The sequence below is a fragment of the Zootermopsis nevadensis genome, unplaced genomic scaffold (genome assembly GCF_977971745.1).
Source record: "Zootermopsis nevadensis isolate Lab colony 2312 unplaced genomic scaffold, Znev_1.0 Znev_ptg000028l, whole genome shotgun sequence".
Taxonomy (NCBI): Eukaryota; Metazoa; Arthropoda; class Insecta; order Blattodea; family Termopsidae; genus Zootermopsis; species Zootermopsis nevadensis.
The window spans coordinates 21,836,397-21,860,742 of record NW_028259160.1 but is presented as its reverse complement, the minus strand read 5'-3'; the positions used below and the strand labels follow the sequence as shown (position 1 = coordinate 21,860,742).

The 24,346-nt window shown below is 36.9% G+C and overlaps 1 protein-coding gene across 2 annotated transcripts in view; it reads left to right on the top strand.

Annotated features, from left to right (window-relative positions):
- Positions 1-24,346, top strand: part of LOC110829644 (uncharacterized) — a 531,721-nt gene that overhangs the window by 123,855 nt on the left and 383,520 nt on the right. Inside the window, exon 1 of one of the 2 annotated variants that reach the window (XM_087357234.1) lies at positions 1,815-1,966. The exons of the other annotated variant lie outside the window; for it this stretch is intronic. The gene's annotated coding sequence lies outside the window, so the exon portion shown is untranslated. Of the gene's footprint in view, positions 1-1,814; positions 1,967-24,346 lie in introns of those variants that run through there. 2 annotated transcript variants of the gene reach the window in all.

Here is a 24,346-nt window from a genome sequence, read left to right as displayed (position 1 = left end):
TTTCAAATTAATAGCCAAAAATAAGTTTCAATGAATTGAATTTATATCCAGCAAAGATTTTCAATTAACGTTTGGGCAGAAATTGTTGGCAACATGCTCATTGGTCCACACATGAGTCCATCGCGTCTAAGAGGACCTTCATATCGGTGATTCTTAAGAAGACACTTGCCACGTAGATTACAAGTGCTTGAAAACAAGACGCTCTAGAGGATATTTGGACCTACGATGGATGAAATACGTGAGGGAATTTCGAATATTTCGTAACGAGGAACTACGTGAATTGTACGGTTCACCTATCACAGTGAGGATAGCGAAATATATGAGGCTCGGATGGGTTGGAAATGTAGAACGCATGGGGGGGGGGTTGAGTCAAGGGGTGCATACAGGATTTTAGTGGAAAATCCTTCTGGAAAACGACAAATGGGTAGACCGAGAAGGAGATGGCAGGATAATATCAAGATGGATCTTAGGAAGGTGGGCTGTGAGGATGGAAAATGGATGGAGTTTGGCTCAGGATCGTGGCCGGTGGCGAGCTTTGGTATTGTCGGTGTTGAACCTGAGAGTTCTTATACCAGGGAGTTGGTTAGCACGTTAAATATTACTGTTCAGCCCTAAGTAAAACCTTATTCTTATTACAAATGACACTGTGACACTAACAGAACGTATTAAATGAATCCACCGAATTCGAACCCTGTACTTAAGTGTTGACTGTGTGTGTTCTGCAAACCCGCGGTACCTCCACCCCCACCCCCCTCCGCTCCGAGCACCTGCCCAACACACCTTCGATTCGGAAGATACCACTTGGAGACCAAGCGTTTCAAGTTTACTGGAATCTTTCAATCTTTGACTCGTCCCCCCACCCCACCTCCGTATTCAGTTTCCACTTCCCCTCTTTCCCCTCCTTTATATCGTTGTAGGAGCTTTGCTTGTACGTACAGACGAAAAGAGAACTCAGAGAGAAATGTCGTGGAATTATTTGATACCTGAAAAGTAAGGACAAAGTTTCTTCTTCCTCTTTATCTCTTGTCTTTTTCTGAAACTCCCCCTTCCTTCCTTCCTTCTTCCCTACTTCTAGTCTGGTTGCAACACCGTGGGAAAATAACCCACGAACACGCCCCTGTAATACACACCGAATGGATGAAATCTTGCTATCAGAATCTTTTAGAACTGAGTTCCTTCCAGACTGTGTTTTTTTTTTCACGTTTAAGACTTTGACCGGGATGTTAAATCTTATGTGGTACCGCCTGATTCGACTTCTAATGGTTAAGTGAAGTGTTTTCTTCGCGGTACGGTCTGGATTCATAAATATTATGAAGACGAGCTTCGGCTTCAAAGGGTTAATAAAGTTATTTAATTTTTTTAACTATCTCTGTATTCCCATTTGTACTCATTCGTGTTCCCTGAAAATGCATCTTAACACAAAAGCGAACAAAATTAAGGTTTTTATTACAGTCTCGTTCCTAACATTTGATTCCCTTTTTTATATATATTTTAAACATTCGATTCTGAACGCACCCGTATACAAATAATTCATGTTCTGTTCTTATGCTACTTAAATGATTGGCTGCACTGTTATTTACGTTGTCTACGAATCTGAAACCATCCTGAGAAGTTCATTCCTTTCTGAGACAGGTCTGTATGTTCATTTATAACAAACTCTGAGACGTGGTAAATTTAATTTTGAAGTAGAGAAATATTTTGTTGAGCTGTTACCCAACCTGTCATTTGATGACGTGGTGGAAAATGAAGGAAGTACTGTTCAGTGATCAGTTCCGTTTGTGATGTGTCAAGCAAGTAGTGGCTTGTGTCGTAGAAGTGTCTTTTTATATAGTGAACGCAAGGAACGTCCAGGAACAAGACATTTAGTGACAGAAATAATTTGAGATATGCAAAGAATAGTTTAGTTTTGTGTACTCAGTGATGTAACTCAAGATGAAAACAACTGAAGAACGAAGACAGGTTGCAGGTAAGTCTGATAGTAAAGTTACGTAATAGATTCTACCAAATTGATTTAAAAAGTGTTTAACTTAAATTAACGTCGGGTAATGCATTTATATATTTAGAAAACTTAACCAGATCTACGTATAAGCCAATGGTTCAGATGAGAATTCTGTGTCAGTGATAATTGAGTGGAAGTTTTTTCATACCTTGCACGTATGAAATACGTTGTTGTACAAAGTCAGTCAACGTGTTTGGATATTAGAGAGATACGAGGCGAGCGAAGAAAATTACATAAAACATTTATTCGACTGTATTTTTTTTTTCGGGAGAAACTGAAGAAATCTGAAAAGAAATCACATTAATAGATTTTTAGGTTATTTGAACAAAGTTGATGTGCTTTGCCTGGGAGATGACGTCATCACTCGTGTCGAGTATCTTATATACGTACACATTCACGTTATACATTCATTTGATCCGTAAGTTAGTCACATGACAACAGGGTGTTAAGAAATTTAATATATTTTTACAAATGCAGTTAAAACTATTGTAAACTTTTCACATAGAATAAATAATAATAATAATAATGAACTCTTTCAAATAAGTATACAGAAATAAATTATATTACACATTTTATTATACAAAGGCAAGGAAAACTTTAAAAAAAATATTACGATTTATTTTAAAATATTATAAATTCATCAACTGAAAAAACGAGTGTGTACTTAAGAATATTTTTAATGTAATTTTAAATTGTAACTTTTTAATCATACGTCTCGTGAGACTAGATGGTAGACTGTTGGAAATTTTTGATTTATCCATAGAATGCACTTCTGTGAAGGCACGAGATGTTGGCAAGGTGTTCTCCGAAGCTGATATTTGTTTCTTGTTATAACACTGTGTACAGCAGAGTTAATTTGAAAGTTTTCTTGGTTATTGACAAAGAAGTTCTTTAATGAGATTACGTATACGCGTGGAAGAATTGAGATATCCTCTTTTAAACAGAGTTCTACATAAATTTATAGGTTTGACACCAGCTATTATTATAACAATTTTTGCTGTTAGATTAACTACTCCAAAAAATTATTCCATACTTTATTATAAAGTTAAAATTAGCAAAATAACTGATCTGAGAGTCCCATCTCCGAAACGTCTTTTTACGTTTTATATTTACTAGACGATGGATAAAATTTTATTCAATTGACTCTTCACCATCGTCAAGAAGTTTTAGATTTGATATATTCTCAAAAATATTATCAATTGCTGTACTCAATAATCATTTTGAATTCTTGTTGCAAATTTACAGTGTGTGTCCAATTATGTGTTTTTAATAATGAGTTATTTTTCAGTTTCTTTCATTTAGATAATCCATATTTATGTGACCACAAGTTTTGAAATCAGATTCAAACAGAACTGTTTATACTTGAAAAGACACTTGGTGTCAAACGCGTTTCGACCCCAAGAGGTCATCATCAGTGCCAAACAAATTAATTCATATTAAATCGTACAATTCATAAGACGATGGTTTTTTTATAAAGCGTAAAAGTTTGCACTTTACAAAATAATACTTTATGTAATACCGCGCTGGACTTTAATTACACAAGAGTTGGCGTATTATCTAAATTAAATACTGAGCTTCATATCCTCTGTCTTTTAAAAGTGTTTCACTGCTTCGCTGCTAGATGGCTCTGGCAGTCAAATGAGGATTGAGTAGAAATTGTGCAGAGGCAGCGGGCTGGTCACTCACTACTCTTAAATGCACGCTTTAAAGACTATGAAACCTCCGAAATAAGGCCCTGTGATCCTCTTAGGAGTTACAGGAACTAAGTTAACTAAATTATGGTATGATAATGTTGCGTCATATTGTGTTGAATAATATACTTGTTCAATTTTTATCAGTCTAATCACAATAAAATATTATTATTAAATATTAAAATATTATTACAATTAACATTTAAATATTTAAAATATTTTAAAATGATGCTCTCTATCGAAATGTTAGATTTACATTAGAGATGATGCTCTAATTTAAATTGAACATTTCGATAGATAAAATTTAATATTTAATAATAATGTTTTATTGTGATTAGACTGATAAAAATTGAACAAGTATAAATTATGGTAGCTTAACTTTGACTGACTTGATTTTTGCAGAAGTCATAACTCTGTTTACCTGCAATGCGTTTAATGTTGTTTTTGTAGTTGAATTATCAGTGTTTACTTGTTGTTGGTAAACAATTAAATAAATTAATTGAAATTGAATTGAATTTGGACTCTGCCCAGTTCAAAGAGCCCGTTTAGCATAGAATCTTCTTGTGGTATGATAATCATGCTAGTTGACATAATGACTCTCTCCCAGCGTGTTTAATTTTCGCTCTGTACCACACACCCTGTAGATTGAAATATGAAAAATCTCTTCCAAGTTAGGTATTACAAAATTCTTAATAAGGTAGTATATTTGCGTCATATTGTGAATTAGGTTAATATTTTAATATTTTCCGTCAAATCACAATTTTAATAAGATAATAAAATATTTAAAATATCATTTCACGTTCCGCATCGAATGATCGATTTACAAATTGGAACGTCTCTTACGACATGTTTCGGTTATATTTAACCGTCCTCAGGTATAAATTAGATTGGTAAATCTAAAACTAGAATTACAATCATTTACAATGTTATGCAGTTTATTGAAAATGTTATTATCAGATTACTCTTATATATTAGAGCGAAGGTATTGTTTTTTTATATATGGCGTGGTTCATCTGATGTTCAATATTAGTCGGTGATGAGTTGATAGAGACATGACGTGTCTGGCGGTAGACATGTAGAAGTATTACTGTGTCGGGTCGAGGTTTTTGATTGTAATTCGAGTTTTAAATTTTACCAATCTAATTTATACCTGAGGACGGTTAAATATAACCGAAACATGTCGTAAGAAACGTTCCAATTTGTAAATCGATCATTCGATGCGGAACGTGAAATGATATTTTAAATATTTTATATTTTATTAACTTATTAAAATTGTGATTTGACGGAAAATATTAAAATATTAAAATTGTTAATGTTAGAATATTTCTGTGTGATAGATAGTGGTTTATGTTAATTGAAAATTTACTTCGGTAATTGTCTGCTCCCCCCCTGTTAGATATAAATCTACGCATCGGCCATTAGAAGTCTACGCACGTCATGACTGCATTGTGTGGTTGTGGTGTTAGTCGATAATGGCAAATAGCCTGAGCGGTAGAGGAATCTAGTTGTCAGCTGAATTGTGCAGCCAAGTGCTCATACATCATGAGAAATTCATGAATGAACACACACGATAGACAGACAGATGTAGGGGCTCGGCGAATGCTGAATCATCTATGAGATGAGGCCAATGTGTCATTTGTCGTCAACCCAGGGAGGAGCGTGGTGATCTCTGCACACCACAGACCACCCACGCCATCTTGTGCTCCTACCTGAGCTTCTTATTATGGAGTCACAGGGTTCGAATCCCGAACGTCGTGTTAATTTCGTCTGTAATAAGGAGCGAATGTCACGAAATAAAATTGCGATAAATTTATCTGGATCTAAGGTCTTAAATTAGAGTTTTCAGTCTTGATTATATCTTTACCGCGATATTTAATAAAAAGTTAGAGGAAACAAAATGGAAACACGAAATAATTTGCGAATCGTATTGCAAAACGGAATTTAAAACAAGAAAGAGAAATCAGCGAAAGGGATTGCTGTTTGAGATTTTTTGCAACAGGTCGTTATAAATTGTATACAAAGAAAACAAAGTGAGTTTCTTGAAAATAAAGAACATCGATCCATTCAAATTAGTTCATCAGATTTTAAGTCCGTTTTAAAATGTAGTTCACTGATCCATTATGGAGTTGTCCTGAAACAGGATTTTCTCCCAAGACTGCAGAAGTAGCATATCGTTTGTCGACTAATCTGAACAGCGTCTCGCAAGGCACGTTGAAAAGTCATTTCCGCTTTAAAACAAACCGTTGTTATTTCCCGAACGACATTTATGACTTTTCATAACATCTTCCTGAATCCACGACATTTTCATTGACTTAAACACATTATTTCGGCTCCCTCCTGGCATCTGGAAGCCAAATTTGATTGAATGTACCAATCACGTACATCAGTTACAAAAGACAGTGGAATATAAATGTAGCTCACATCACCACAGTACGATAATTACACGTGTCATACTGTGACACGTGCTGTAACAAGACCGTGCAATTGATTTCAGAAGCCATGAAGTAATTCTTATCTGCTTCATTTACGGTTGAAGGAAAACAAGATGATTTATCGTGATAAGCTTTGTCAGTGGTCAGAGGCCCACAGTTTACATAACGGGTAAGCTAGAAAGATTTCTGAGGACGCTATTGCCAAATGAATTAAGTCAAAGATTGGCCTTGTAATCCTGGGGTCTCGGGTTTGATTCCCGGCGGTGCCCGAATTTATAACTTGTGTTGGGCAAGGCCGTGGTCTAGGCAACACGGAATTTTCCTCCGTGGCATCCCAACAATTACTCCATTCACACAGAGAAGAAGGCAATGGCAAACCACTTCTGGATCATCTGCCAAGAACGTATATGAACAGGTCCCAGTCCGAGAAAAGGATGGAAGGATCCTGTTCATATGGACCTGTCGTCAGACAGAACACTAAATAATAATAAGATGAGGTGGTCTAGCGGTTAGAACGCTGGCCTTGTAATCCTGGGGTCTCGGGTTCGATTCCCGGCGGTGCCCGAATTTATAACTTGTGTTGGGCAAGGCCGTGGTCTAGGCAACACGGAGTTTTCCTCCGGGGGCTTCCCCGGTTTCAATTACTCCATTCACACACAGAAGAAGGCAATGGCAAACCACTTCTGGATCATCTGCCAAGAACGTATATGAACAGGTCCCAGTCCGAGAAAAGGATGGAAGGATCCTGTTCATATGGACCTGTCGTCAGACAGAACACTAAATAATAATAAGATGAGGTGGTCTAGCGGTTAGAACGCTGGCCTTGTAATCCTGGGGTCTCGGGTTCGATTCCCGGCGGTGCCCGAATTTATAACTTGTGTTGGGCAAGGCCGTGGTCTAGGCAACACGGAGTTTTCCTCCGGGGGCTTCCCCGGTTTCAATTACTCCATTCACACACAGAAGAAGGCAATGGCAAACCACTTCTGGATCATCTGCCAAGAACGTATATGAACAGGTCCCAGTCCGAGAAAAGGATGGAAGGATCCTGTTCATATGGACCTGTCGTCAGACAGAACACTAAATAATAATAAGATGAGGTGGTCTAGCGGTTAGAACGCTGGCCTTGTAATCCTGGGGTCTCGGGTTCGATTCCCGGCGGTGCCCGAATTTATAACTTGTGTTGGGCAAGGCCGTGGTCTAGGCAACACGGAGTTTTCCTCCGGGGGCTTCCCCGGTTTCAATTACTCCATTCACACACAGAAGAAGGCAATGGCAAACCACTTCTGGATCATCTGCCAAGAACGTATATGAACAGGTCCCAGTCCGAGAAAAGGATGGAAGGATCCTGTTCATATGGACCTGTCCTCAGACAGAACACTAAATAATAATAAAATAAAAAATAAACTAACTCAAATACATTAAGGCCTACGATCTTAAAAAGCGAATCCAGGGGGGAAAATTAATTTTGAATAGGTGTACTCTTCAGAGTACGCTGTCCTTCCAAAGGTGTTCTTCATGCGTCATATCACGTCGTTAATGCACTGTGATCCCAGGTAATTGTTGCGTCTTGTGTTGTTCTTACACGAATAACGCGGTAGAGTCTGCAGAAGACCTAATTCGGTATAATAATAAGATTTTTTTTTAAGATTACGTAAGTAAACACCGAACAAAATGAACGCGTCTTGTGGCTTGTCTAAAGGTATCACGTAATACGATACGCTTTGTTTTGTCACGCTGTATCACTTGACAAAGTTATTCTTATCGCAGTTACTGACTCGTCACAAAGCGTCGCTTCGTACAATGGCCTCTTGTCTGCTCGAGTGATATCATTTTGTCTTGTCACATCACTTCAGCAAGCTTGAAGAGCGAATTTTGTCTCTTTGGAAGATAAAGGGGAGAACAGCTTAAAGGAGACTGATGACGAAATTTCTTCCCGTGGCCTAAACTGCTTTTTGTGTGAACGCGAAACAAGAAAGAATTCAGAAATTTTTTGGTGGTGGTTACGATAATATTGAAGTAAACGTTTACTTAACTTACGGGCTAAGCTACTTGATACTTGCAAACAGGGATTTGAAGTCGGTACTAAGACCTCTGACTCCTTCATAAAAGCTCAATATTTATTAATAATAGTCATCCAGGAATATTATTAAAGGGTGTCATTTGTTTGTTTTTCCTATTGGTTTATGTTTCAAAATTTGATGTGGAAATCTGTCCTTGTACATTCTTCGTACATGTTGGATCCAGCTCCTTCTGTATCTGTGGATTTTTTCTAATATTGGTCCTGTTTGTAGTTCTTTGTGGATTACGTCATTTCTTATATGATCTCTCCACGTGTATTTGGCTGTTTATCTTAAGAACTTCATCTCCGATGCTGCAATTCTTGATTTGTCACGTTGTCTCATTATACAGTCAACTGAATAAAAATTTACTTGGATATTATCCATCGTCAAGTAATAAAACGTAAAAAACGTTTTACGTTTTATATTTACTAGACGATGGATAATTTCCAAGAAAATTTTTATTCAATTGACTCTTCACCATCGTCAAGAAGTTTTAGATCTCATTATACAGGTTCCACATCCATGGAGAACTGTAGGTATAGCCAAGGTTTTATAATGGTAAATCTATTAAAATGGTAAATGGTACCACAAGAGACTTCATCACCACCACGTGAATCGTCAGCCTACTTTTTAGGTGTATAACCATTATTTAAATATACGTCTAATGATTATTGCAGAAATCCGTTGATTTATATTCTTAAGGTATCTTAGCCAGAGTTACAAATCATTATTCTCACACCACGTGGTTCAACGCGTCGTTGAATCTCCCTAAGCGTTAGGCCGCCTGCGGCACACGCGGTATAGAAAATGTTCTTAAGATTTTATATCGAGGTCGGAGTCGGAACATTTTTACAGATTACGACTTCAAAGATCTACTTCCAAAGAAAACCGGACGCTAGATTTTTACCAAATGTGGGCTGCATGGTCTATCGTTTCCCTATAGAACATTGTTCTTAAAAAGAATCAAGACTGGGGATCAGAATTCTGTTTTATCAATAAAAGATGTTGTTGGTTCTGGAATATTTGCGTCTAACAAGTTGTGCCCATCCGTACGACATCGTCGTTCTTCAAACCCGACGTATTCTTACGATACGTGGCCACAAAACCCTCTGAATAGACATGCAATTTTGAATTATTTAAGAAGCGTCTATTTTTATCGACTCTTCCGGAGGTCAACGTCACGTATGTTACACTTTCAAGCTCCGGGCAGTTACAGACAAAAGGTATTCAATCTTTCAGACATTGTGGGTAATTACGTTCAAGTGTCTTTTCACATATTTCTGACAATACCCTGACGCCTCAGTGAACAAGAGACTATAATACGGTTTAATATATGAATTGAATTGAATTATTTAAACCTCATTTCTTATATTTACTTACAGTGCTGACTGCATCTTATTTTGTGGTATTTAATTCTGTAAGTTTTTCTGTTTTTTATTGTTTAATGTTTTATTTGGTATTATTGAATTGAATTATATTACTTAGATATCGTATTTAGCCCATATACTTGTGAAATATTATTCAATAAATTAATTGAATTAATATTATTATTATTATTAATAATATAATACATTTATATATCTAGTTTCATTTTGTAGCTTAAATGCGTCATGTTTGTGTTGATTAAATATATATTTATTTTCACAGTCTATACACAAACGTTGTAATTAAATGATGTTAAAATTATATAATATTAAAACATTATGTAGTATAAAATATTATATTTTGGCGCCAAAATATATTTTAAATTATATAATATTAAAACATTATGTAGTATAAAATATTATATTTTGGCGCCAAAATATAATATTTTATACTACATAATGTTTTAATATTATATAATTTTAACAACATCATTTAATTACAACGTTTGTGTATAGACTGTGAAAATAAATATATATCTAGTTTCATTTGTTTGTTTGTTATTGTATTTGTAATGTTGTACCTTTTATTATCATTGAAATGAATTTAATTATTTATTATATCTTATCCTGTACTCTGGTTTAGTGCTTGGCTGTTGTAAAGCACTTTAAAAACGAATTGAATATGATTGCTTTTGTACGCTGGACCAGTGGATTCGTTGCATCAGTAATCAGCGGTAGAATCTTTTTGTACGAAGTGTTTCTGTCACAGACGGAACCTCTTCAAATGTACTGTGCCTACGGCCATATTTTAATTAAGCAAGATGGCGTGTGGGTGGCGAATTACGAATCATGCGAGCGGAATTTAATACAGGGTGTCGACTGAAAAAGATGACCTCTGATACGTAACCCTTCAGTTGCCTTGTTCATGGTGGCGGTTTAAGATGATTCATTAGTGGTTCGTGACACTGATTGATTCATTACGAACGTTAGTTAAAACAACCCGTTGAAAATTAACTGGGAAAGATTCATTTCGTAACTTAATCGGTTAATGTATTGCGTACATCGTGGTAGAACTGTATGTATTTCAATACCAGGCGCTTAAAATGTATTTCACTTGGTTATAAAGTTTCTAAAAGAGAAAGTTGGTGTGAATTTAATTTTCTTTGGCGAAAAATGTTATTAAAAATTTGTAAGTACAGGCTGGAGAATTCTATATAATTATAGCAAAAAAATTCTCGTAATTTAGGTTAGGTTTTGTGTAATACGTAGCCACGTTCAAAATTCTGTGGCGAAGGAAAGTGATTTTTGAAAATGTTTAATCAAGGAAGCCGGTCCGAGATACGTCATCTTATTATTGTAATCCTTTCAGTTCTATTCACGAATTATATCGCCTAGAATATTTGCCCTTCTGATAAGAAGTATGTGTGTCACGCGCCATCTTTTCAACACTTAAATCCAACTAATAATATGTTTTAAATAAGGAAAGCGTCATTAAATAAACCACAAATAAGTAGATGAATAAACACACTGAAAACAATATTTAAGTCGAAATTTTATATTAGTTCATCTAACCCTTATCTGAGAATTGCATCGTATTGGTTTCGGACTTATGTAACATGTTATGAGAAGATTCGAAACTTCGCGTAGTCCTGAGGTGGGGAGTGTTTAAGTGGAACGATATGTAATTTCTCTTAAATGGTATAATCGGCCTGTTTGTTTATAATTATGTAAAAGGTAACAATAGAACTGAAACTGCAGATTATAAACAGCGTTTTGAATAATCAAATCACACAAAATTTTAGGTAACACTTTAAAAATCTGTACTCCTCCCCAAATATTGTTAGGGTGATTAAGTCGAGAAGAATGAGATGGGCTGGGCATGTAGCGCGCATGGATGGGACAAGAGGTGTGCACCGGGAAGCCTGAGGAGAAGAGACCCCTGGGGAGACCTAGACGTAGATGGGAGGATAATCTCAGGCGGGATCTATGGGAGATAGGAGTTGAAGGAGACTGGATTTCGTTGGCCCAGGACAGGGTCCGGTGGAGGGCTTTGGTTAATTCGGTGATGGACCTTCGGGTTCCCTAAGCCGTCTGGTTGGTTGGGTCCACTATTTGGGAAGCCTGAGGGGAAGAGACCCCTGGGGAGACCTAGACGTAGATGGGAGGATAATCTCAGGCGGGATCTATGGGAGATAGGAGTTGAAGGAGACTGGATTTTGTTGGCCCATGACAGGGCTTTGGTTGATTCGGTGATGAACATTCGAATTTCCTAAGCCATCTACTTAGTTACCTAAAAATGTTTATCTGAAAACCAAAATGAGACGCAACCAGAGAAATTTGGGCGGGTGCCGGGTATTACGAAAACTGACTTTATTTCTCTGTGGTAAAGCTTCTTTCCATGAGTGATGCTGAATTCAGACGCATTTTAATAATGGCGAATCTTCGGTTATGATGGATGCATCAATCCATCTTCTTCAAGAAATCAACACGTGTTACTGTTCATGGTCTTCCAAAAGGCAATCATATGTGGTCTTGATATTTGTTTACCCCTCACCTTTTAATCAGACCTTCTAAGTGTTTAAGGATCTACATTTTCTTCACATATCCTTCCATATTCAGGATCGATATTTCTACGTAGTTATTGCATACATGTTTTAAGAAACAAGTAATTTCTATTATTCTCGCTAGTCAGCTGATATAAAATATTTTCTATTGTATTAAGCGTTTGTGAAAAAAAAAATGATTACTAAAACGTTTTGAACCTTGTTAGTTATTATGTGCACGTCTAAATGTTAATAAAAAACACCCTCCAGCCTTCCTTTCTGCATCGTTTCAACCATTCATTAACTCATCTCTTTCTGATTTAGTCATTAACATTCTGTAGTGTTCTGATTCTTTAATAATTTATTTCAGATTCTTGTAAGGTCCTTATAAAACGTATCTCGTTGCATGAATTCTATTATTATCATTAGTCAAGATATAATAAAAGTAAAATGTATGCGACTGGCCTAAGATTCATATTGTTTAATAATCGCGTATTTTATCAGTGCTTACCTTCCATTAGAACAGATGACTCGCCCAAGGCGACGATGCCTGAAAATTTTTGTTTTGGGAGGACAGAAGCCTTCATTCCTGACTTCACGACTGTAGGGGAGGTATGAGAAGTTGCTAGTTACGTCACCCCCTCCCCCTCAAACACCCTGCAAGTAGCTAACTCTGTCTAACCTAACCCACGTTAAGTAACCGTAATACGTGCTTCGAATTTAACGAGGTGCCAGAAAGATTACAAGGTTTGGAAGGTGGGAGGAGGTTCTCTGCTATAAAAAGAAAAGACGAACGTAGATTTCAAACGTTGGAGGGGGCAGAAGGTGATGCACAGAGAGAGAGAGACATTTGCCAGTGTTTTCCCAACGATTTACAGTGACAGACTTCGCCTGAGTTAATCTCGTCTTTATATCGTCCTTAACCAGCTGATTTTCGTAATGGTGAGGTGAAGTGTTTTCTTCGCGGTACGGTCTGGATTCGTAAATAATATTCAGACGATCTTCGGCTTCAAAGGGTTAACCAGCTGATTTTCGTAATGGTGAGGTGAAGTGTTTTCTTCGCGGTACGGTCTGGATTCGTAAATATTATGAAGACGAGCTTCGGCTTCAAAGGGTTAACCAGCTGATTTTCGTAATGGTGAGGTGAAGTGTTTTCTTCGCGGTACGGTCTGGATTCGTAAATATTATGAAGACGAGCTTCGGCTTCAAAGGGTTAACCAGCTGATTTTCGTAATGGTGAGGTGAAGTGTTTTCTTCGCGGTACGGTCTGGATTCGTAAATATTATGAAGACGAGCTTCGGCTTCAAAGGGTTAACCAGCTGATTTTCGTAATGGTGAGGTGAAGTGTTTTCTTCGCGGTACGGTCTGGATTCGTAAATATTATGAAGACGAGCTTCGGCTTCAAAGGGTTAACCAGCTGATTTTCGTAATGGTGAGGTGAAGTGTTTTCTTCGCGGTACGGTCTGGATTCGTAAATATTATGAAGACGAGCTTCGGCTTCAAAGGGTTAACCAGCTGATTTTCGTAATGGTGAGGTGAAGTGTTTTCTTCGCGGTACGGTCTGGATTCGTAAATATTATGAAGACGAGCTTCGGCTTCAAAGGGTTAACCAGCTGATTTTCGTAATGGTGAGGTGTAGTGTTTTCTTCGCGGTACGGACTGAATTCATAAATAATATTCAGACGATCTTCGGCTTCAAAGGGTTAATTCTGACTAGTCATCACGTCAGAGTGAGTCCGCTACGATTTGAAGTTTTCTGATCTGTTTAAATTGATTTTATTCAGTATAAACCACACTTGTCCACGTCGTAGGTGAGATTTTAGATCCTGGTATTCGCTGTTCAGTATGATAATGATTTAAAGTATGCCACGGCCGTTTCCTTTCATATTCCTTATAATTCATTTTTTACCATCAAATTGCGTTTTAACGTATTGTAACGCACGTATTGGTCTGTTTAATAAAGTGGATATACGGAATATTTTCAACTCCTGTGATTGGTTGTAGAGTCTGCCATCAAACTTGGAAATTACCTGATGTCAGTAGAAATTCCACTCACTTCGTGGCGTCTTTACACGTACAACTCTCTGGTGTATTTTCGTTTTAAAATTAATACTGTCGTTAAAATCTTTAGGTATAAAGTTGATACCTATTAGAATATTATTTAGTGTTGTAAATAAAATAAGTGGTAATTACTGTTCTATAAAACCACCTGGAATTTTTTTTGATATTTGTAAAATAAAGCTAATTTTTATTCTTACAAAGGGCCCCTTGTTTATGATATCCAGTTTTGAAGAAATGAATATAAAAAGACTTACTAGAAATACATTTTCTTAAAATCGTTTCGTATTCTACATAGAAATATTTCCGTGATCCGTTCTCAAATACGAAATTAAATTGAAATTTGGGACTGTGTTTTTATTTTATAGGACGCATACAAGATTTATGTTCAACTGAACCCATTTTCATGTATCGGTATATTTCCCTCGTTTTTCCCAATGCCTTTGGTTCATCTTTCGTGGACTGGGGTTTAGTATATAGAAAGCCTTCGGGTGGCTGCACCGCTCCCACGACGTCTTCATCAGCTGAAATCCACTTGAGGACAAATCTGGACTGCAAAAGAGCGTGAGAAATCACCTGTCGCCCTGAGTCAAGAAAGTCAAGAAAGTCGTCTGTCGCTTTGTGCAAAACCACGAAGGACAGTCGTCAGCGCCTTTCGGTTCTGACCGCAGGCTTAAGTTTGTCTTTGAGCAGATAACTGTTATCCTCCCTAACGAAAATGACCTTGGTTCACTGCATTCGGCATGTCCGGCACACTTCGAGATCGTCTTTGAAAGACTGGCGATATTAGAACGCGAAAGAACGTTTCTAAGGCAATCTTCTAGAAACTTCAAGGTCAAGTTGGTCCATCTTCGTCACTGATTATAATCCTCTTGGCTACAGAGTTCTGAACGGTTGATACGTCCTTATCAACGTCGGAAGAGACAAGGCACTGCTACGAGCCAACACTTTACTTCCTTGGAGGATGGAACTGTAATGAAAAAATAAAATTCAGGGTAAATTTGAAGCCATCTCATATTTTACAAATAAAGCTACAAATTATTTGCCATTAATAAACAGAAATACTATAACACTTTAAAGATCCTGTAATTTTCTTACTATTTTCTGATAACGGAAGGAATACTTTAAAAACCGCTTTTTGTGATGGTTTCTCAGTCAGTGTAGTGACTGGCTATGGACTGGACGCCCGGGGTTCGATCCCCGACGGGGGCAGAGGATTTATATATAATTTCTCTTCAACTTTGTACCCCCAAAGTTGTTGGAGTATAATTCAAGTTATACATAGTATATAATCTACTTCTAAAATAAATTAAATAAATTACATTACTGATTATTCAGTGTTTATCATAAATAATAAATATATTTTTTTAAATTTCTCGTACCCCCAGATATAATTTCTCTCCAACATTGTATCCCCAAAATTGTTGGTGTATAATTCAAGTTATACATAGTATATAATCTACATATAAAATAAATTAAATAAATTACATTACTGATTATTCAGTGTTTATCATAAAATAATATATTTTTTTAAATTTCACGTACCCCCTAAGATGTCTTCGCGTACCCCCAGATATAATTTCTCTTCAACTTTGTATCCCCAAAGTTGTTGGTGTATAATTGAAGTTATACATAGTATATAATCTACATCTGAAATAAATTAAATAAATTACATTACTGATTATTAAGTGTTTATCATAAATAATAAATATATTTTTTTAAATTTCTCGTACCCCCTAAGATGTCTTCGCGTACCCCCAGATATAATTTCTCTTCAACTTTGTACCCCCCAAAGTTGTTGGCGTATAATTCAAGTTATACGTAGTATATAATCTACATCTAAAATAAATTAAATAAATTACATTACTGATTATTCAGTATTTATCGTAAAATATTATATATTTTTAATTTCACGTACCCCCGGTGGTACGTGTACCCCAGGTTGAATACCACTGTATTAGACCATAGACTATACCTATAATTCCTATGTATCACAAAAAAGTTGCTATCTGTGCCATGTACCTCATGTTTATTGAGGCTGGGTTAGGAAGTTAGCACGCATATGAGAACTAATAAATCAGATCACATAACTAACAATGTTAACTTTGAATTAAATTTAAAATGACGAAGTCATGTTTAGAACGTGCAAAAAACCGAAAATTAATAGTTTAAATGTGTAAATGAATACATTATTTATTATAATTATTCATAGTGTCTGGTTTCTAAAATCTACACCACACGATATATGAAAATGTTTTAATTGTTTGTGTGGGTTTTGCTCGTAATTCGTACTCCAAAAATTCATAATATATATCTAACGTAGATTAGACATTTTTTCCAGGTACTTCATTGTTTCCGAACACTATAGGAACTCAAATGCTTTGTCACTGCCCGTTTTAGATCAGTTAGTAATTGCTCATATTGTTATTACATGCACGAAACTCTTCCGATTTCCTTAGCCAATCTCCATTTGACCTTAACAAACACGTCTACTTAGAGACCTCAAGGCCACATGTGGTTTTGCACTGCTAACATGCAATTTCCTGGTCCTTGCAAATTAAATTTTCGATTTACAATGAATTTAAACCTCCAGGTTTAATGTTTCCTGTATTTAACCTCCATAGTCCTCAAACTTCAGGTTTTAAGACCGCTAAATATCCCTGACATTTACAGTGTGTAGGCAACAGATTTGTAGAAAATTGCGTAAATTATATGCTTTAACGTAGATTTACGAGATGCGATCGGAAGTTTCCAGACTGCGCGTATAAAAACCCGTACACTTATCTCAGGTATTAAATTCATCCATCACCCTCGACGTAGTTCCCCTGGGAGTGAACACAACGATCCCAGCGCCGCTGCCAAGCCTGGAAGCATCCCTGAAAATCTTTCTTTGTCAGCCTGTCAAGCACCATCTGCGATTCTGCCTGAATCTCTTCTATCGTCTCAAATCTCCTTCCCTTTAGCTGAATTTTCATCTTTGGGAAGAGGAAGAAGTCACACGGAGCTTAGAAAGGAAGTTGGGGTCGGTTCTTGCAAGATCTTTGAGCTCCTGACAAACGAGAAGTCGATTCTGCTTCTGGTCCTCAGACAGGATGCGTCGCATGTGGAGTTCTTCCTTTAGAATCAGCTGACAGATCCCATAGCCTATCCCAACAATGTCGCACAAGTCGTTGATGGTACGACGTCGATCTTCGTAACATTTTCGGGCGTTGTGCTCGAAGATGGTCGTCCAGAACGCTCGTCATCATCGACAGAGGTTCGGCCATTTTTAAAACGTGAATGCCACACAAAAGTTTGCGGACTCCCCAAATGCTTGCTTTAGCATTTCATAGGTTTCCGTAGCCGTTTTGGCGAGTCTTTGGCAAAAAATTTGATGCACACGCCATTCCGAAATCGCAGGAGGGTCGGTGTAATGCACTACCAAAACGCCCGTAACTAAGAAACAAATGCTAATTCGATGATGCCGGCTGGCACACTGATTCACTATGAATGTAGGCTACACCCCCTAGCGGCAGAAGCTCGTACTACATCCGGTTCGTCCTCTATTGACACAGTCTTGAAACTTTCCGATCGCACCTCGTATAATTAAATACCACATCTAGATATCTGAATGTATTTTTCGACGTTATCTCAATAGGTTTTTTTTAAGAAAATAAGTAAGAAATCCTAATAATAATATTGACTTCGCTGTTAACACGTGTCTGCTCAGCAAACATAACCTCAATTTATTTACGTTGTTTGCTTGTAGTTGATAGAATGAGCTCATAATAGATTCTATCTGTCCTTCCGCACGTTTTATTTTCGATGTTATACGTAACTCCGTTTAATTTCATAAGTGGATTAGCTTGTGACCTTACGTTACATAATGCGCTAATCTAAATGTATCGAACTAAATCTTGCAAAAATATTTGCATGTGAGCGCACTCCTGTATCCATTTAAGACAACTATTATGTAAAAAAAATGTTTGGTGTTGTGAATTTTTATGGAAATACAAGGAAATATTTGCAGGCGTATAAAATGTTGGAAGGAAACTGAATCTTATTTGTTGCAGAACGGATTTTTCTGCGTAGTTGTGTGTTTATATTCCAGGGCTAATTTATCTCAAAATTCATGTAAGATTTTGTCTAAATCGTGGCGAAAGTCAGCATGATTCAGTTCAAATATCGAATATACGAGTGATCATAGTACATTGACCTAGTAATAAATTTAAGCTGAGGTTTTTGAAGTTTAGTAGCTCTAATACAAGATTATTCTTATCCTGAAGAAAGCAGTTATTTTCCAACCAAATGCTGCCAACAGAATTAAATAAATCCCCTGAGAGAGTCAGTGATAAATCCAGCGAATATGTTTTCGTCATCCTTTGATTACAAACACCATAGGCTACGCAACAGAATTGCGGGTATGTCGTCAACTGGCCAATGAGTGGACAGGCCGGTTGGCTGGCGGGTGGGTGGTCTAGCTGTCAGGCGTTCAGAAGGCTTCATTTTGCCCCTAGCTGCGATCCAATCGCGCTCGTGGGCTGATGTATACAAACTGGCTCTGGTTACGTTGACAGGGCTGTGGGTTTGAGGACGAGATTTCAATACGAGAGTTGTACGTGATTCGTCACTTCATGTCAAGTTACGTTTCGAAAACACATGCTCCTAACATTTACGTGTTAGCCAAACCCGCTATCTTCCGTACAGAAACCTTTTTGGAAAACCAGCATATGGATTGGGGGAGAATACTAAGGTCGAATTTGGGATTGTCTCAGACCGAATGATCGTAGTTTTGAATTCTCGTGTTCTGCTACCAGAAAAGCAGCGAATTACTTAAGAAAAATGCGAACAGCAACACGTACGAGTACGTACAGAGCTTTGAGTTTGGTGACGTCATTGGTAATATCAGCTGTTTGAAAGACTATCGCCTCTAGTTTGTTTATCTATAGATCTAAGTTGTATACGGACTGAAGTCTGTCAATACGAATACAGTACACAAGCCCATACAGACAAAATTTTAACCCTGACTAACTTTTAAAAGACTAAGTAACTTATCTGACTTAATATATATTTATTATCACAGTCTATACACAAACGTATTTAAAATGTTGTTGTTAAAATTTATATAACACTATAACATCTGTAGTATAAAATATTACAATAAGTTATATTATGTTATATTATGGTGCTTTTATCGTAGTATGGTGTTACGTTAATTTCACAGAAAATGAACATCTAACTACAGACATGCAGAGTATTATTAAGACAGAAATATCTACAAATATACCTATAAATCAATAAATGCATTGCATCGAAATATATAATAGTTTTAAAATGATAAAAATGACGATATAAAACCTGAAGATGATGTCATAAAACATCGAAACATGTCGTACAATTAATAATAAGCGCCATAATATAACATAATATAACTTATTGTAATATTTTATACTACAGATGTTATAGTGTTATATAAATTTTAACAACATTTTAAATACGTTTGTGTATAGACTGTGATAATAAATATATATTTGGTTTCAACACAAACATGACGCTCTTAAGCTACAAATTATCTGACTTAGTATTTCTCAGTTGCAAACGCAGTGACGGGGATCTTTTTCTGGTTAACTCTTTAAACCCAAAGCTCGTCTAAATAATATTTGAGATCTCAGTCCGTACCTCAAAGAAAACATTACATTTCTCCATAACAAATATCAGTTCAAGGAAATAATCCCAATTTACTAATGAATGCAAAATTTGCAGTTACTGAGCTATTGATTGTTAAAGTAGGCGGTAGATGTAGCTATCTTTGGTTTCCATGAGTTAATTAAATTACGAGATGAACGGCGTGTAGATAAGGTAATTACTTAAGTGCCAGATCGCCCCAACAGACACTCTGAATATGATCACATTACTCTAAGTAACTAAAAGTTACGAAATTGTTGATATTGAAAATGTCGCGGTGTACAACGCATTCATGAGCCTGCAATATGGTGAACGACAGCCAATTAGGAAAGTCTACATCTGTCGGTTTCTCTGAGATACGAGTGGATAAGCCATTCAGTGTCTGGATAGTTCACAGAGACACTTTCGAGCGTACAGCGACGAGTCTACGTTATAGAAACTCAGGACTAGTTCGCGGTGGACATTAAAATCTATAATATAGTTTCAATACCAATAATACTTAATTTTGCGACTAAATACTGTCGTAGACCACTTAAATTTACCTCACATTCTTAGAACCTCACTCCCTGACATCTCTTTTAATGGTATAATACCATCTATTTCTCGGACTTCCAGATTGGTGTTTTCCATTGGGCCTCCCACCTCACTCCCACAGCCTATCACAGCCTTAAACATCTCACTGACCTGGTGTGGTGATTCGTATCTTCACTTGCATTTCGCCTAAATGGCATCCTGAGAAATTTTCTGTTTATTCCTAACAAAGTAAGACACGCAAATTCGCAGTCTTACGTAACAGCTGGCAACATTACTGATTCCTATGTTATAATGTTCACTTTATACGGATTCTTACAGTTTCTAAACTGAAGAGTAACATTCTGAAAACAAATTTGGTGTAGTTGCCTTCAATTTTGAATCAGATCCACACTCGAAATTCATTTGTACCCTTATTAATTCTGGATCAATTTTTGTACCCCTCTCTAGAAAAACTGCGTTATTATTTACGTTAAATATACCCTTATATTCTACTCTGCAAATTAATAGTTAAAAATAAGCTAGATTTATTATGTCTAATGAACTCTTTGAAATGTATCAGTAGATTACTGTGTGTGTGTGATTTCGTCCTCTTGCAAATTCGTCATCGATTCTGACATTATAATTATCTAAGTGTCTAGGCTTTGTGATTGTCATGTGGAAACATTTTCCATTTTATTCCCAGAATTGAAGTAATGGTACTTAGTATTTCTTCAGAAACTCCACATTAATGATATAAGATGAGTTAAAACAGATTAGGCTCAATTCTACGTCTTTCAGAATCATCATTTATCAGCACGTGAGTGAAAACACTAAAATCAGCACTGATTAAATTTAGCAGTCATAAAAATTAGCTGTTCAGGAATCAATCAAGGCCCAACTGAACACTTTTTAAGAAATGAAAAAGGGTTATGGGCCCTTTTACAAAATGTCGTTCAAAACAGGGAAATTTACGTAAAAACGTAAGATTGTTTTCAAATTTTTGACATAATTTCGCTTTTGATTTGAACTGCAATGTGTATTTGACCTCACGCCATTTCAGTATCCACTACAGCTTGATGTTAATTTTGTATTGGTGGCAATAAACAACATTATTTTTTTTCTAATTAATTATGTAATTCAGTTTAAAGGAAGGAAAGAGACAGAGAGCTTCAGTTGAAACTCGACCGGTGAGCGCGTTATGCACCTGCTATGTTATCGACCAGGCGAACAGTCATCCTGTGTGTGTGTGTGAGGCCACGATTTATTGTCAAATGTTTTTAATCCGGATAATTTTTGATACTCGCTTTTTGTGTGCGAATACGTACGTAATCGACTTTAACCAATCGACCTGAAATCCCGCGTGTATTTACACAGAGATATTTAGAAAGTAATTAGCCCTTTTTAAAGCAAATCGTGAAAAAACGTATTGGGGAATGATGGTCCTTTATTTTTTATGTAGTGTTCTGTCTGACGACAGGTCCATATGAACAGGATCCTTCCATCCTTTTCTCGGACTGGGACCTGTTCATATACGTTCTTGGCAGATGATCCAGAAGTGGTTTGCCATTGCCTTCTTCTGTGTGTGAATGGAGTAATTGTTGGGATGCCACGGAGGAAAACTCCGTGATGCCTAGACCACGGCCTTGCCCAACACAAGTTATAAATTCGGGCACCGCCGGGAATCGAACCCGAGACCCCAGGATTACAAGGCCAGCGTTCTAACCGCTAGACCACCGTCCTACAGCATTGTTAAATAACGTGTCCTGGGAACGTAAAAGATTATTTTTATTAATCATAACGCCCATCACAGTTACACGATTTCTGGGCAGCGCTTGACTGCAGTTGGTTCTCGTCAGACCGCCCTAAACCCTGACGAACTCGGTACCATAAGCGATGGCGGACAACTATGTTGACGTATTGATCACCGCGTGCTTTAATAAAGAGCAGTCCAACAATCTGGAAACGGGAGTGACCTGCCTCTTCCCGCTCCAGCAGTTGTAAATTTCCATTGCCAAATCAGTGAATTATATTCTTCAATTTTCTTTATATTTGCATCAGATAAGCGCCTAACCTAACGTTTTAAAAACGAATCTGTATTTAGATATTTATTTTAAACTGTTAACAGTGCATGGTCTTCAATTTTGACATCCATTGGCTTTTCGTTGGCTACTTAATTAACCCTGTAGTGTCCATTATCTCTCAAAGTAATAAGCAGCAGATTTAAAAATGGCTGTCTTCTGGGTTGTAGCACCGCGTAATCTGGTAGAAGCCCTTGCTGCCTCCATCATCAGGTCCATCATCGCCCTGATTATTTAAATGTCAAGGACCCCTAAAACGTTAATTAACTTCTACCAAATTACACTCTATTTTAGGGTCTTTTTAATATTATCCTCCCGTATAAAACGAAATGTCCCAAACGATTTATTCTCTCCATATTTTCCGACAAAAGTGTATTTATTTACCATCGTCTTCACGCGTGCTACATGTCTGTACACCTAATCTGATGTGACCACCATTTTAATATTTGGTGAAGAATACATATCTCGACCTTCTCACTCCGTAGATTTCTCTGACCTCCTGTTACATCTTCCCCTCACTGAAAACGGTTAGATTTATAATTATTATATTTTTTATTGTCTTATTTTAAAGACGACAATGGAATACATTCTAACATTTTAATAACTATAATAGTAGTTATATTAATGAACTGGCAATAGCTGGAGACAAAATGCTATGAACTTATAGCAACATAAATTGTTTAAAAGTCTGCGTTGTTTGATTGTTAAAAAAAGGCAGAATACATGGTACAGTTCAATTTTTTAGATGTGACCGCTGATAGAAGTTTGAGGGGAAGTGAGGGGAATATTAGTGGGAGTTAAAATTCAAGGTCCAGTTACGACGTGCAACTATAGACCAATTGCAAAACATTGGTCTTATCTCATATTTTTACTTTCATTAACTCTGCGTATAGCTTAGCAGCACATCACGAGTTAGTCAAGCTTCAGAGTTCACCCTCGGATGCATTGCGATAAAGTGTTCTGTGTCAACCGCTTACCTTTATCCCAGCCCGTGCTCAGAATAGCAATGCCGGATATGGAAGCCAGTCCAGATGATTCATCACCATCGTTTCATCATCTACTTTTATTAAAACTTAAATGTCCTCCGTCCGAAATACGATTTTTTCTTCAATATTCTGTCTCCCACATCCTTCATTTGTGATAGTAGCAGAGTTTATAACGTCGTAAATCTTTAAGTTGATATTTTTCTATGCAGACTTAGCCTTGACCGTAGCCCAGATTAATCCAGTGTGTTTACGTTTGGGATGATATGACGGTAACCTCTAAGCTCTGTGACCTTGCGGTTAACCTTGTAAATACTGCGCACGGTTTGTTGTTTGCATTAATCGTTATAAATCTGGTTTCGACATTTCTTCTTAAAAATGGACGATCACCATTAGCCATGACGTCTTGGAAGTCATCTGAGCTAGATTCATTTGTTTCTTGTGACTAGAACGTTTTTCTGTAGAAGAATTCGAATCAAAATTTTGCTTCAATCGGTTTTCGTAATTTTTTAATTCCTGTCCCTTGATGTGATTTAAGTCGAATATTTTTGTTTGGTACGAAGCCTTGTGCACTGCCAGCACGCATTATAATTAGTCCTCGCCATTTTGAAATTTAAGCCAGGGGGCCATGAACCATCACTGAGCCAAATGGAGTCGTGTGAGATCTATGAATGTAGGTTTAATCTATATACAACATAGAGCAGCCTTTGTTTCTACGTTTCTGAATGAATTTTAAATTATCTGTGCTCTGATGTTGTGGTACTCCGCTAAAATTCGTGGATGGTTTGTCGTATTTTCCATTTAAATCCCGAAGTGTTAAAATATTTCATTGTTTTGATGTGTTTTTTTTGGGTGGGTCTCACCCCGCCCCCCTGGTTACAAAATTCGTTCGTTCTTCGGCGAACTGCAGATTCATTAAAAACGCGCAGTGTTACCTTTGTATATTTTTTAACCTTTCCTT